A 16,722-nucleotide genomic window follows, 5' to 3' on the forward strand; every position below is an offset into this window, starting at 1 on the left:
AAAACCTCGAATAGGAACATATCTTCCAAAGCAAGCTGCAGCTGAAGCGAATCTTCAGCTAAGGGTCAGCTTTAGTATGAACTGATCGGTAACATTATATAGATAACGTACATCAATGAGTGTTGTATTTCATTGAATAGTTCCATTTAGGCCACAGGTTCTTAAACATATTCGTCATGTGATTAGTTAGTCGTGCTCTGTGTTACTGGCATACTAGTTTCAGAAAATTTCGGCTAAATGTTGAAGAAGCTTTTACTAATTTAATGTACACCTTAAATATCACCCAAAATTATGGAAATTGTGTTTTTTTCCAACAATTACTGAAGAGTTCTTCAATAATAGCCTCTTGGCTGCTCTTGCAAATACTTTATTAAGGAGCTCCCTGAGCGAACACGAAGCGGACAATTAGAACTATGCCATCGTAACGTTCTGGACAGCTTTGACTTCTTAAATGAAAATGTAATTTACTAGACCACTGACTATGTATTATTATTGCTTCAGTGTACCTTTCTTACCCTTTACGGCTGGGAGATTCGTACACGCAAATTTTATAACACAAAATGTATATTTTAGCCAGAAATTTGCTATTTAAGCAATATATCAATGTTTATCTGACGATTTGCTAATTGTTGTGATGTCATTTAAATATACATAAAGGATTTTCGGTCCGATCCATATTGCAAGCCTAACGTCGTCATTTAAGATGTAACTAATATCCTCTGTTTCTCATTATTGATTCTAACTATAGTTCAGCCAGAATTGTAGCTTCCTAATGTAGAGATATAATGTGATGATGTGACTTGTAGGCTATAAAACTAAATTGCCTATAAGAGCAGCGAAGCCTTTTTCTTTTTCTAAAAAAAAATAAAGAAAAGAAATGTGGTAAGATTCTGGGGGACCAAACTTCTGAGGTCGTCGGTCCCCTGCTAATTGCACACTACTTAAACTAACTAACGCTAAGGACAACACACACACTCACGCCCGAAAGAGAACTAATAACCTCCGACAGGGGGAGCTGCGCGAACCGTGACAAGTTGCCCAAGACTGCACTGCTACCCCGCGCGGCAAGCGGCTATTATCAGTCTGTTTACTTAGTGCAGACTGAACATATGCCGATATTGACGAGCACCTGCCACAAATTTCTTACGTCCTTAGTGATAAATGTATTTGTGTGTAAAGGATAACGAAAAAGCTAGTTTAAGAATTCACTTCAGCACCTACTAAGTTTCAGTTAAGTGTGTTCTGAGTCATGCTCCTGCTCGTCCTCAGATCGTAGACAAGGCCTCCCTGCCCACCTGAAACACGTCGTCTTAAGAAGTAAGGGATGTATCGGCAACGACGTGGTCGTTAGGGACCAAGCACAAGCTCAGATAGGGGAAAGATGTAAAAAGAGGCTTTCAAAGAAAGCGATTTGGGGAAACCACTGTCAAAACAAAGCCTAGCAGAATATGACAGAGATGGGATAGAGGTTCGTACAGAGGATGTAGTTACAAATGCTGTTTACGTCGGCTGTGAAAGTTGGCTTCATCCTCCGTAGTATCTCGACAGGGATGCAAGAGACTTTTTGGTGTTCCGAGCCTAAACAGACCATTATGTGGCAGGCATCTCCAGAATGACTGCAGAGGAGGTATGTCTCGGAGAAAGTGTACGAGAAACATTGTGCAAACATCCACAGCCGATGTCTGCATCAAAATATCCGTTGTTTGGCAAAATTTATACCACTTAAAGGTGAACAAGGTGAACGATCATTTGGTTTCTCCACACCGATCAAATGCAACTTTAACTCACGTAGCTTAAATTTATCACCTCCGAAAAAGAAAAATTTAAACTGGTAATGAAAATTTCAACACATGGTATTTCACGAATGTCTCTGGACTGCAAAATTTCAGCGCGTGCAAGTGCTTGAACTTGCGAGTACAACGATCTGATTTGTTAGCTTCAGTGCTAAATAACTAGGAAACGGTGCATCGTATAGAATATTTCCTTAACATTTATTTCTCAACACAGCCTCACACGTAACATTCTTATAAGCTTTTTAGGCTATTTCCGACCACTGTGTATACATCCGCTGATGAAATTCGCCGTAAATAATTTGTCAAAATTTGAGAAGAGTAGTGATCTCCATACTTAGAAAACTAGAGGAAAAATGATCTGTATTATCTACTATTAAATGTTTCAGCGGTTCCGAAACGTGTTCAAGATGCAACAAAAAATCTTTGATCATTTGGCTAAAGACATAAAATGTGGGACAAGCAGCAAAGCAGGTTTAAAATCTAGCTTAAAATAATTTCTGCTGGCTATTTTGTACTATTCCATTAACGAAATTCTACTAAAAAACTGGTAGTCAGTTTAACCCAAAAATATCCCACGTCTTAGGTCTAATTCGTTGAGCAGGGCTAAAATAATTATGTGTACCTTATGCTTAAAGCTAATCTTGTGTATATGTCCCGTAGACTGACGCTTTCTACATCATTTCGATAAAAGAAACGTTCAAATGATGTATGGAAAATGTAACTATCTATCTTCTCCGAGGTGATAAAACTTTACGACTGCTCCTCGTTCTGATAACCTGCCGCATTAGTATCAATCAGTAGGTAGTGTGTAGAAAACCGTGTTAACTAGATGCTGGACGCGACCCTCTGTGGCATGATCTCGGCGAGGCAACGAATGCGTGCGACTGTGTCCTATCTGTGGCCGATCAGCTGCCGCTCCTATTTCAAGGAAATGGATTGGATCTGAGTCCAAGGTGTGCACATTTCTTTCGATGGTGCTTTACACAGAATCGATGGGACTGAAGCAAAGGTATCTGAAAGGCTACACCAGCATCGTACAGTTTTTGGAGTGTTACAGGAACTATCGTCGCAGAATTCAGCAGTGCCGTATTTACAGTTAACGTAATGTACGCGCTTTTATAGGAGATTTTTTCTACGACGTTCGCCGTTACATTTGCCATTTCAGACTGGCAGCTAAATTAACATTCGAAAACTTTTAACATATCTCTGTTTGTATAGCATAGATTACACTTCATAGAAATGTTTCGTAACACAAACATTTTTCTAACGGCTATCTCTGCATGAGGCGTTGACAATTTCATATCTGTGCTTCGTCCACGAAGCTGCAGACATTCGTGATTGATGAGCAACATCCTTACGCTGATTTCTTTTAAAAAGGCTTACTCATTACATAGTTCTTTAGTTTCTCACTCCTTCCTGCGTCAATCTTGGCCACTTTGCGCCAACGCTACATCCCAGAGTCTGCAGAGGTGCTTGAATTATCGACACAGTCTTCATCTTCAAGGCAGATGTAAACGGCTGCTGCCAGCAAGGAGTTTCACACGTTTCCACATTTGTATTTGTGTCGTTTTTGTGTCTACACTCTATGTTAGTGGCTGCAAGGGTCCACAGTTATTCCACGCTCCTCATTTTCAGCCAGGACCATCGCACTTATTAAAATACGTTCCTGTGAGCCTATGCTAAGTACAGGCGATGCCCTGTATAAATGTTATCCAGGACAATAGTGGGTGGGGGAGTGAGAATAAAACAGTGATGAAATCAAATAAAAATAATGTATAGAAACACAGGGAAAAAATTGTTTTTGACTTGTTTTGGAAGCCATCAGTGACCGAAAGGAACAAGGGGTCAAATTTACTGGAAACTAATGTTTTTGCACCAACATAATAATAATCGTAGCGGCCGACAGCACAAGCTAAGATATGTCAACAGTGTGCTGCACGTGAATGTGACGTGGCTGACGTCCGGCAACGGAGACGGTTAAGCAAAACGCAAAACGCGTTCAACACTTGGCTATGACTTAATTCTTACGTCCAATCTTTGTAGACCTACATTTTGTGCTATTACCTGCCGCATGACCATACTTTCTGCTTGTAGTGCATGCCGCAGATATGAATCTACTGCAAGTGCACTGACCCTGTTAAACTAGAAATTCTACAACTTGTCGGAACAAAGCACACGTCATAATTGTTTCCCTTAAACTGAGATAAATCCCCTGGCTCACTAGGCTTTCCCAAAGTTAATGTCCCGTCTTTAAGTGCTATTATAGACATGGCAAAATTAAAACTTTTTGTGAAGAGGTAACAATGCATTTTTCTGGGTGGCTGCTGCAGATGCTCGTTGCTGACAACACTCTGTTGGCGTTTCATGTCGGAACTACTCCCACTGTTGATGGCGTTAGTAGGCTTGTCGAATCTGCTTACCATCTAGTTTATGTTGGTGCCAGAACCGAACACTTCTGACATCTAATTTGTAGGATTCACCCACACCCGGGCTGGAACTCCTACTGTTTGGTCAGGATATGTAGCCTGACGATCTGTGGGCATCGTTAGACACCAATAGAACAAGAATAAATGTTACTCAATTTATTGACCACTGTACATATCGTAGCTATAGCCTCAGTGATACTCGTTGCTATATAGACCATAGTGGTAACTGCAATCATCAGTGGCAGACTGAAGGCTGCTGGAGGTCACTGCATCAGCCAAAGCACTGGCCGGTGACTAGTGGTCTGGCGGGTTGCCTGCACATTGGTCCGTGGACGCTTTCCATGTGGCAGTTTGCTGCGAAGAAGACATGATAGTGGTGCTCAGTGCCTCTCTGGTCACTGCTTGCATCGTTTCATCAGATGCACTGCAATGTCAGATGCCATGAAGTTTGATGTAGTGATGTACGCCGATCCCGGCCTGCCAGTTAGATAAGCCCTCTCCCGTCCATACCGAACTGAGGTATCAGAGCAGTTCATGAACTGAACTAGAATGGAGGGGTAGACTTGGAGTTACCTTGGATGTGTTGGCGAAAATACTTATACAGAGCCGGGCGCGGTGGCCGAGCGGTTCTGGGCGCTGCATTCCGGAATCGTGGGACTGCTACGGTCGCAGGTTCGAATCCTGCCTCGAGCATGGATGTTTGTGATGTCTTTAGGTTAGTTAGGTTTAAGTAATTCTACGTTCTAGGAGACTCATGGCCTCAGCTGTTAAGTCCCGTAGTGCTCAGACACATTTGAACATATCCAGAGCCAGTGGTAGGCATAAAAATGCTCCGATATTGTATTAAATGGTGTCGCGGAAAATTATTTTTGGTAATTAGTTCAGGAACCAATTCGGCGTATAAATAGTTGCAAAAACATATTTACCCTCGTAGCTACAAATAATCCTGAGGAAAGAATTAGATACGGGTGTTAGTGACCACAATGTCGTTGCAGCGAACTGCCCACTGCAGTATCCAGTTCCACCTACAGTAAACGATAAGTATATCAGTTTAAAGAATCAGATAACCATTCGCTGAAGCTTTCCTTAGAGACACGCTGCACTCCTTTCCAACTAACTGGGTAAGTGTAAACCGGGTGTAACTTAAATTCAGAGAAATAATATCTTAGGCAATTGAGAAACCTATACTTACAAAATTGATAAAAGATGGTACTGCTTCCTCAAACACATACACACCATAGCAGATTAGGACATTGTTAAAGAAGCAACGAAGAAAGAAGGCCAATATCAAAAGCACAAAATCTTCAAGATCGACTGTGTAATAATGAAGCTCGAAAATTAACGCAGACGTCGATCGAGCTCCTTTTAATAGCTTCCTAGACAAAATTCTGTTTCGAAATTTGACAGAGAATCCAAAGAGATACTGGTCATATATGAAATATACCACAGTGAAACAAAATCAGTACTCAACACCACTAATAATATTAATACTGTAGCCAGCCGCGGTGGTCTCGCGGTTCTAGGTGATCAGTCCAGAACGAGCGACTGCTACGATCGCAGGTTCGAATCCTCCCTCGGGCATGGATGTGTGTGGTGTCCTTAGGTTACTTAGGTTTAAGTAGTTCTAAGTTCTAAGGGACTGATAACCACAGACGTTAAGTACCATAGTGCTGAGAGCCATTTGAACCATTAATATTGTACATTGCATTAAAAAATTCTTCTACGGATTCCCTCAAGGGAAACTTTCCCCGTTTTCGAACTTTCCTTTGCTGCCTTTCAGACATTTTAAGTCACTGGTTAAGTGAGCAAAAATTTTCATTCCAGCATTGTGCACCCTTTTCATGTTAAAGAGAACATTAAACTACATGCCTACATGGATACTCTGGAAATCGCATTGAATTGTATGGCAGAGGGGTCAATCAACCACCTTCACAATTCTCTTTTATTCCAATCTCGTACATCGCGCTTAAGGAACGAAAACCTATATCCTTCCGTACGAGCTCTGATTTCCCTTATTTTATCGTGGTGATTGTTTCTCCCTTCATAGGGTGGTGTAACCAAAATACTTTCGTATTCGGAGGAGAACGATGGTGATTGGAATTTCGTTAGAAGATTCCGTCGCAACGAAAAACGCCTTTCTTTTAATGACTAACTTAATATGAAGGGCTTGTTTCAATAGTGGTACAAGTCTATTTTTGTTCATTTCGAGATACAGAGTCCTAAAGTTAAACGAGCGCTGCAAATCCTGTATCATTTCAGTGACACACTCTCCCTTATTTTACGATAATACAAAGCGTGCTGCCCTTCTTTGAACTTTTTAATTGCTCTCCGTCAGTCCTATGTGGTAAGGATGCCACACCGCGCAATAGTATTCTAAATGGACGGACCAGCGTAGAGTAGGCGGTCTCTTTAGTGGATCTGTTACATTTTTTATGTGCCCTGCCAACAAAACGCAATCTTTGGTTAGCCTTCTCAACAACATTTGCTATGTGTTCCTTCCAATTTAAGGGGAGTTGGAACGCCCTATCCCGACAATGTTAAAATTAGTGACTTGGCTTCCCTGTAGTTCAGGATCCACGGTAGCCGTTGACATGAAAATTCAGCACGACATTGAACTGTATGTTCTGAGTCTACTGAACTACAATAATTGTTTTCCAGCCACTGCTTTCAGAAATAAAATTTTTTAATTAGGCGGTTAAAATTTTATGTACCTTTTTTGTACTTTATCCTAAATAATTTTAATTATACACAAAAAAATCATGTTCAGCTTTCAGTTCAGTACACTCAGGATATGTTTGTTATTACTCCATGAAAATATAAATACACTTCTCGAAGTGTTTTCTGAGATTTAGGGAAAAGTGGAACAGAAAACATTAATTATCAGGAACGGCTTATGAAGTTTCGGAAGACTAACTTAATATGAAGGGCTCGTTTCAATAGTGGTACAAGTCTATTTTTGTTCATTTTGAGATACAGAGTCCTAAAGTTAAATGAGCGCTGGAAAATATGCAATTGAGATCCCAGAAATATTCAAGCATATGCCTAGAGATGAACTTTTCGTTCTGTTTGTTTGGATCATTAATCTCATGGGCATTATAGGCAGAAAAGTGGAGGTAATGGACTTGCACCACCATTGAAATAAGCCCTTCATATATGCTTAATTTTTTTTCATTTTTAGTCACTCAGAAGCACCTTGCACCATAATGTATATCATTCTCTTGATCTTTGTCCAATTTTTTTCTCCTTTTCTTCTTTTTGGACTCCTCATTGGGCAACTCTGCTGCTTACCGTGTCTTATCAATGTGTATCTTGCCCATCGTTCAAGTTCTCTGATGCAGTTTGCTCCAGGATTAGTTCCCTTGTGCTTTAGCACTTTCACCGCACCAGTGTTGCCATCATTAAAAGCAATAACAGAATCACTGCCCCCCGATTTAGTGTCTTCATTCCAAAAAATAAAAAAAAAACATTTTTTGTACGCGAGTCCTTATAAGATTATTGAACGACTCATTGGGATTTTGAGTCTGACCGTGCTGACACTGCTTCAGTAGTTCAGGATTTTCCAGGTCTCTGCAAATAGGTTTTATGCTATTCATGACTGTGCTGGGACGGAATGTTTATGGCTGTATGAACTATTTCAGTACTGCGCATTGACGTAATTGCACCATGAATCAGGTCCAGGAGACCAATGGTGGTTCACTGGTTTTTCATAGGTTGACAGTCTGTGAAAACAAGTAGACCATACTGCCTGCTTCATTTTCAACAGATCCCCAGTATTATTTCTAGTGGCCATCCCATAATACTGCTGTAGTTCATCAATAATTTTGTCTGTCAGTCTGCCTTTTATGGTTTTACCATCAGAAAATTTCTTGCCTCTCATACTTTGTTTCAACTACCTCAACCTGGTGCCCATCCTCTTCTGGACATGGCCAATACAAACACGTCATTTAACCTTTATAACACAGCTATTAATTTAAACTTTATAACACAGCAATCCACAGCCTTCTATATAAAAAAAATTACCAGTTTCATTAGATCTTGACGTAATGTATGTAAAAATTTTAACATTTCAAACGGTGTAGATTATATAAAAAAATACTTTCAATGTGAAATATTATTCGGAAAATTGCAAATTTTATAATGAGATAAAATCCGAAAATGTGAAACAACATTTTTTTTCCGTTCCAACTCCCCTTAAGTTGTTCGTAACTAAAGTTCATACGTATTTAGTTAAATTTACTGCTTTTAGGTTTGACTGATTTTTCGTGGAACCAAAGTTTAATCGATTCCTGTTAGCACTAATGTGGACGACCTGACGCTTTTCGTTATTTAGGGTAAACTGCCAATCGTAGCATCATACAGATATTTTTCTAAATCGTTTCGAAATTTCTTTTGATCTTCTGACGTCTTTACTAGTCGATAAACGACAGCGTCATCTGCAAGCAACTTAAGTCAGCTGCTCAGATTGTCTGCAAAATCGTTTATTCAGGTACGAACAGCAAAGGGCCAATAACACTACCATGGGGAACGCCAAATATCACTTCTGTTTTACTCGATGGCTTTCCGGCAATTACTACGAACTGTGATCTCTCTGACAGGATATCACGAATCCAGTGACATAATTGAGACGATATTCCGTAAGCAAGAAAAATCATTACGAGCCGTTTATGCAGTGCAGTGTCGAAATATGGAGTAATTAATGTAATTTTCCCTTCTAGTATGGTAATTACGTATGTCGCTGTTCATTTTGAGGTGTTGTGGATTATGTACTAGAAACTTCACAGGAAAGAAAATATACTGTGAAACCATAGTTGGAATGGCCAACTGCTTTAACAGATGTCTAGAAGACGATCTCGTGTGAGTACTATGTATTATTCTTACAGCTGGTGTTTGAATGACAAAGACTTTCCTTCTTAAAGATAAGCTACCCCAGAACGTAATTCCATGTAACATTATTGAATGAAATTATGCAATATATTTGAATCTATTGATTTGACACCTCCCCCTCCCTCCCCCCTCCACAAGCTTGCCGGTGATTTTAAGTGCAAATGTGGCTAACATAAGTTGTCCTAGGTGTTTAATTTCTGATCAAATACATTTCTTTCGTCGTGAAAAGTGTAATTAGCGGAATAAAATAGGTTCTTCAGTACATCATATATGCAATATAAAATCCTAAGAGAGGCTATAAAAATAGTTATGCAGAAAAACTAAACATAACTATGTTGACTTACGTGCTTATTAGTATTCGTCAAAAATAAGGAAAATGAAAATATGTATAGTCGTATAACACAGCAACTATTCTAACACTCTAATGTTTAAACTGATCCTGAAACGTTTTAGATTTTCTCCAAGATAAAAATAGAGTATACATCACGCATAGCCGTATGTTAAAAAGAACGTGTAATATGTAACTTCATAAATGCCGGATAATCAAGCGGTTTCAAACGGTCAGACCACTGTTGGTTTCACGGTAAATAATTAAAATCCTTTCTAGGTTTTCCAGAAGATACCCGTGGTCTAGGGGTAGCGTCTTTGTTTCTTAATCAAAACGTCTTCGGTCCCGGGTTCGAACCCCGCCACTGTCCAAATTTTGATAAATAATCAGCATTGGCGGCCGAAGACTTCCGGCATAAGAAGTCAGTCTCATTCTGCCAACGGCCTTGTCAAAGAGGGCGGAGGAGTGGATAGAGGTTCAGGGCACTCTCTTGTCCTAGGGGTGAGAAATTGCCCCTAAAGGCGGAAGAATCAGCAATGATCAACGACATGAGGATGCAGAAGGCAATGGAAACCACTGCATTAAAGACACGTAACGTGTATCCACAGGAGATGTGGCCTGTAGTTAAAGAAGTGTCATGATGGTCTCTCCATTGGCAAAAGACTCCGGAATAGTCCCCCATTCGGATCTCCGGGAGGGGATTACCAAAGGGGAGGTTACCATGAGAAAAAGATTGAATAATCAACGAAAGGATAATGTTCTACGAGTCGGGGCGTGGACTGTCAGAAGCTTGAACGTGGTAGGGAAACTAGAAAATCTGAAAAGGGAAATGCAAAGGCTCAATCTAGATATAGTAGGGGTCAGGGAAGTGAAGTGGAAGGAAGACAAGGATTTCTGGTCAGATGAGTATCGGGTAGTATCAACAGCAGCAGAAAATGGTATAACAGGTGTAGGATTCGTTATGAATAGGAAGGTAGGGCAGAGGGTGTGCTACTGTGAACAGTTCAGTGACAGGGTTGTTCTAATCAGAATCGACAGCAGACCAACACCGACAACGATAGTTCAGGTACACATGCCGACGTCGCAAGCTGAAGATGAACAGATAGAGAAAGTTTATCAGGATATTGAAAGGGTAATGCAGTATGTAAAGGGGGACGAAAATGTAATAGTCATGGGCGACTGCAATGCAGTTGTAGGGGAAGGAGTAGAAGAAAACGTTACAGGAGAATATGGGCTTGGAACAAAGAATGAGAGAGGAGGAAGACTAATTGAGTTCTGTAACCTGTTTCAGCGAGTAATAGCGATAACCTGTTCAAGAATCACAAGAGGAGGAAGTATACTTGGAAAAGGCCAGCAGATACTGGAAGATTTCAATTAGATTACATCATGGTCAGACAGAGATTCCGAAATCAGATACTGGATTGTAAGGCGTACCCAGGAGCAGATATGGACTCAGATTACAATATAGTAGTGATGAAGAGCAGGCTGAAGTTCAAGACATTAGGCAGGAAGAATCAATACGCAAAGAAGTGGGATACGGAAGTTCTAAGGAATGACGAGATACGTTTGAAGTTCTCTAACGCTATAGATACAGCAATAAGGAATAGCGCAGTAGGCAGTATAGTTGTATGGACATATCTAAAAAGGGCCATCACAGAAGTTGGAAAGGAAACATAGGTACAAAGAAGGTAGCTGCGAAGAAACCAAGGGTAACAGATGAAATACTTCAGTTGATTGATGAAAGGAGAAAGTACAAACATGTTTCGGGAAAATCAGGAATACAAGTCCCTGAGGAATGAAATAAATAGGAAGTGCAGGGAAGCTAAGACGAAATGGCTGCAGGAAAAATGTGAAGACATCGAAAAAGATATGTTTGTCGGAAGGAGAGACTCAGCATACAGGAAAGTCAAAACAATCTTTGGTGACATTAAAAGCAACGGTGGTAACATTAAAATTGCAACGGAAATTCCACTGTTAAAGGCACAGGAGAGAGCAGATAGGTGGAAAGAATACATTGAAAGCCTCTATGAGGGTGAAGATTTGTCTGATGTGATAGAAAAAGAAACAAGAGTAGATTTACAAGAGATAGCTGATCCAGTATTAGAATCGGAATTTAAAAGAGATTTGGAGGACTTACGGTCAAATAAGGCAGAAGGGATGAATAACATTCCATCAGAATTTTTAAAATCATTAGGGGAAGTGGCAACAAAACGACTATTCACGTTGGTGTGTAGAATAAATGAGTCTGGCGACATATCATCTGACTTTCGGAAAAGCATCATCCACACAATTCCGAAGACAGCAAGAGCTGACAAGTGCGAGAATTATCGCACAATCAGCTTAACAGCTCATGCATCGAAGCTGCTTACAAGAATAATATACAGAAGAATGGAAAAGAAATTTGAGAATACGCTAGGTGATGATCAGTTTGGCTTTAGGAAAAGTAAAGGCACGAGAGAGGCAATTCTGACGTTACGGCTAATAATGCAAGCAAGGCTAAAGAAAAATCAAGACACGTTCATAGGATTTGTCGACCTGGAAAAACCTTTCGATAATATAAAATGGTGCAAGCTGTTCGAGATTCTGAAAAAAGTTGGGGTAAGCTATAGGGAGAGACGGGTCATATACAATGTATACAACAACCAAGAGGGAATAATAAGAGTGGACGATCAAGAACGAGGTGCTCGTATTAAGAAGGATGTAAGACAAGGCTGTAGCCTTTCGCCCCTACTCTTAAATCTGTACATAGAGGAAGCAATGATGGAAATAAAAGAAAGGTTCAGGAGTAGAATTAAAATACAAGGTGAAAGGATATCAATGATACGACTCGCTTATGATATTCCTATCCTGAGTGAAAGCGAAGAAGAATTAAATGATCTGCTGAACGGAATGAACAGTGCAATGAGTGCACAGTATGGTTTGAGAGTAAATCGGAGAAAGACAAGGTAATGAGAAGTAGTAGAAATGAGAACAGCGAGAAACTTAACAACAGGATTGATGGTCACGAAGTCAATGAAGTTAAGGAATTCTGCAACCTGGGCAGTAAAATAACCAATGACGGACGGAGCAAGGAGGACATCAAAAGCAGACTCGCTATGCAAAAAAAGGCGTTTCTGGACAAGAGAAGTCTACTAATATCAAATACCGGCCTTAATTTGAGGAAGAAATTCCTGAGGATGTACGTCTGGAGTACAGTATTGTATGATAGTGAAACATGGACTGTGGGAAAACCGGAACAGAAGAGAATCGAAGCATTTGAGATGTGGTGCTATAGACGAATGTTGAAAATTAGGTGTACTGATAAGGTAAGGAATGAGAAGGTTGTACGCAGAATCGGAGAGGAAAGGAATATGTGGAAAACACTGATAAGAAGGGACAGGATGATAGGACATCTGCTAAGATATGAGGGAATGACTTCCATGGTACTAGTGGGAACTGTAGAGGGCAAAAACTGTAGAGAAAGACAGAGATTGGAGTACGTCAAGCAAATAATTGACGACGTAGGTTACAAGTACTACTCTGAGATGAAGAGGTTAGCACAGGAAAGCAGGAAAGGAATTCGTGGTGGGCCGCATCAAAGGTTTTCCAGAGACAAACTATACCGCTTGTCAGTGAATATCAATAATTTATGTATGGAAAAGGAATGTTATATATGAATGGATGTGGCAGGAGCGTACTTCACTTTTGGCACACGTTGGACAGGAATGCTCCAACCGGGGGAGCAGGATATTCCGCTAAGTATGTTTGCTGCTTCAGTTGGGTGTCCTTCTGCAAAGACATTCCCAGTTTGGCCCCTACGTTTTACTCAATTTCACCTGGCGCTTCTTTTACGTTCTCGTTAAAATCCTCCACTGAAGAAATGTTCTCTTAGAAAGGCCTCTTTCAGCCTTCTAATTCAGAGATAATTCTTATCATAAATGTGTACTTGGCTCCCATATAAGCTAATTCCCTGGGCTTGATGGATCTTTTGAATAATTGTTTTCCTGGAGAAGTGGCTTCCTCGGGCAGACGTTCATTTACCCTCTGGACTGCTGGCAGACGCTTACTATAGTATTTAGTTGATGCTAACCCGTGCAGCTGGCAGAACTGTAACTTATTTTTTAAATTCTCTGTATTTGATTGTGATTTGATATAACTTTCTTTACCCTGTAGATTAATTTATTTACTCGATGTAGCCCTAGATTTACTTACTCTGATAGACGATTGATACCATGTGCTTCACAAGTTACATGTAGTTCCAAAGAGTAGAATACTTACAGCAATCGAAACGCTGCATGATATATGCACCGGGGTATGTGTAGCCCAGAAGCACTTCGTTTTCATCTACGCCATTTGGATACAGCATATTTAGCCCATGGTTAGCTAAGTGTGGATTTCTTTGCTGGTCAGTCTCCAACTCCCAAAAGTAGGTCTGAACTGCTCAAATAAGCCTTGGATGGCGCATCTGGGTCCAATTAGCGAAGACGTGATTTTGAATGTACCGGCCAACACTATCAGCAGTTTCATCAACAGAAATGCGTAAGCAAGACCCCGCAACATCTTCTCGGATTCTGTGTAGTGCGTCAATGTAAGTTGAGCCCACATACCTTTTACGCAAGGATTACCATTCAGGAGCGGATTGATGGTAATATTCCCGAAGAAAAACCTCTGAAAAAAGGGTTTGCTAATTTTCGAAAAGGATTGTCCGCTGCCACAATAGTCACTGGTGAATTAATTCTCTTCGGTAGACCCATTAGATGTCATTATTGAATCCGCGTGCTGAAATTTTGAGTTTTGTTCAACATTTGCCTTACGTAACGCTCCATCGGAATGCTAAGTTTGAATATATCACTTCTAACGTAGTACAAGAAAGAAGGAAGATGCCATATAAAAGTCAGTATAAAAGGTATTTGTTTTTTTTTTAAAGAACAACAGCACTTAATTGTAATAAAATAACGCAAATTAAGTAAAGAATAAAATACACGATAACAGTCTTAGTTTTCCATCTTTCGTAACCTTGAATAGATTTTTGTTACAGCCGAAACCTTTTAAAAATTTAAACTTCTTGCGTCATTTTAAAAACGTTTAAGCTTGGTCCTATGGGTACGACATTTTCACATTTCTTACCCTGCCTTTATATCAAAACTGAAGTCAGCGACTTAAAAAGTCATAATATGGTACGCAAATACGACAGTGTGGAGAGATCTGAGGAGAAATTTGCCATTCTGAAATGGCAGGAAAAACTGAGAATCACAGAAACTTTAAAGCTAACCTCTTTGTTGAATGCTTGGCGGAATATAACTTTGCCATCCATCGTGTAATGCGAAAACGCTTCCAGCCACAGTCTTATAAAACGACACTTGCAACCAGCTGTTTTCGGCATTTTCTTATGTTGAGCTATACGCGCACTGAAAGTAAAACAATTGAGATTCCTTGTATAACCAAGGTGAGAAGTGAGAACATTCCTTAAATTACACACCAGCTAGTTGCCTTATTTGGTACAGCATAACTGACAAAGCAGCTCCGGTGTTTTCCAACAAAAAATGGATAACATAAAGAGGTTTTTCAATTGTAAATGCAGGGCAGCGGTAACCCTCACTTGTATATGTGTTGTTTTCATCTTAGGTGAGTTCAAGGCCTACGAAAGTCTCTCTTTGTGGAAACAGTCTGTCTGTCAGACTTCTGTGAGCTGCAGATTATGTTTCGTTTTTTTCTTTTCAAAAGCTGCTTTCAGACCTCCCACCTTCGATTCTTGTAAACAATTCCAAGCTTCCAATTCCAAGCTTCCAAGCTTCGTTGTTACATAAAAAAGGGCACGTTTTAGAATTTTATAGCTAAATCTTGCAAAATAAAGTTAGCGCCGAAATAGAGTTTCTTAGATTCTGTAACATTAGCGATTAGGAGTTTAATGATTCATGAAAGGCGTATGTGCCAGTTTACTTGCAACTACGTACTAAGGAAAAGAACAGATTTTAACCTATAGGTCCGCGGTCTTGTGATCTCTATGGTTTTGAAAGGTGACAAGCACATTTGTTGCATAATTTGCTTTATATATGTGGACATCTGAAACTATTCTCAAATATGGTACAGACTATCGCCCTTCTCCATAAGTCGTGTTTTGTGATTATGGTAAGAGTAAACGTAGAGGCATAGATAAACAGAATTCTTCATAGCCATTACGTCTCTCTAAAGCTTTTTACCTGTATGTGGACAGTGATGTTGTTCAATGGTTTTGTGCAATATATTGTGATCATTAGCAAAAGTAAAGCTAATGGTTTACGTAAATCACCCACACAAACCTAGGGACATCGTTCTTCTTTGTTGATGGTAATACGTAGGTGACTTAAGTGCCTATCGAATGGCAATAATACAGGGCGTTGCCCTTCTTATTATTTCATTTTTATCTCTTTTCGGTATTCTTGTGACTATTTGGTCATTTCATTTCTTTTGGAAGAGTATCTGCCATTTTCAAGGACGGCAATGAATACAAATTATTTTGCTAGAGAAAGATGAACGAAATGACAAGATTTACATTGTTTCATTTTGGAAGACAAGACGTAAAATATGTGATTTTTTTCTACTGGATTTGGTCTTTATCTTACGAAAATGAAGCCGTCTGAAACATTTCATGCAGACTTTATACAATGTATCGAATGTATCGAATTTTGATCTAAACAACACAAAGCGGTGTCCAACTAAATATTTCAGTTGTTGCATTAGTCGTGTCAGGGAATATGGTTTAGGGAAACAAGAGAAAATCTAGACCTATTAAGCGAATATTGACTCGCAGACGTACCCCATAGTTACAGAACAGTAATTCTCCTGAATTTGTACTAGAATGGTAAGAATTGTTCCTAGGAAATAGCAAACCAGAAAAATAATGAGAGCTACAAAGGGAATGCTCAAAGCCCCCGAATCCCAATCGTAACAGGCTGTTCTTGTAAGAGTTCTCCGTGAATGACCAGAAATTATGGCTACTCTTTGCAGTTAGTTACCTACTACAAAGAATTACGCTTATATTAGTGTTAATATCGTTGATAGCGATGAGGTTACCTATAGTTCAGTAAAAAAGAAGAAAGGAAGAAAAGAAGAAGCTCCTTAGACGCTATATCCCTAAACATATCACTCGTACGTTATTCACAGAATTATCTACATTTTTACTACGATTATAACATAAACCAAACAGATATATCATCTGGATGCAAGAGGGCAATAGATCACATATATCGACGAAACAAAAAGCGGAACTGACTTTCATAGTTGCCACTGATGAATCCTTGAGAGTATATGCATCTCAAACCTGATGTGCTGC

The sequence above is a fragment of the Schistocerca gregaria genome, chromosome 2, assembly GCF_023897955.1.
Source record: "Schistocerca gregaria isolate iqSchGreg1 chromosome 2, iqSchGreg1.2, whole genome shotgun sequence".
NCBI classification, from domain to species: domain Eukaryota; kingdom Metazoa; phylum Arthropoda; class Insecta; order Orthoptera; family Acrididae; genus Schistocerca; species Schistocerca gregaria.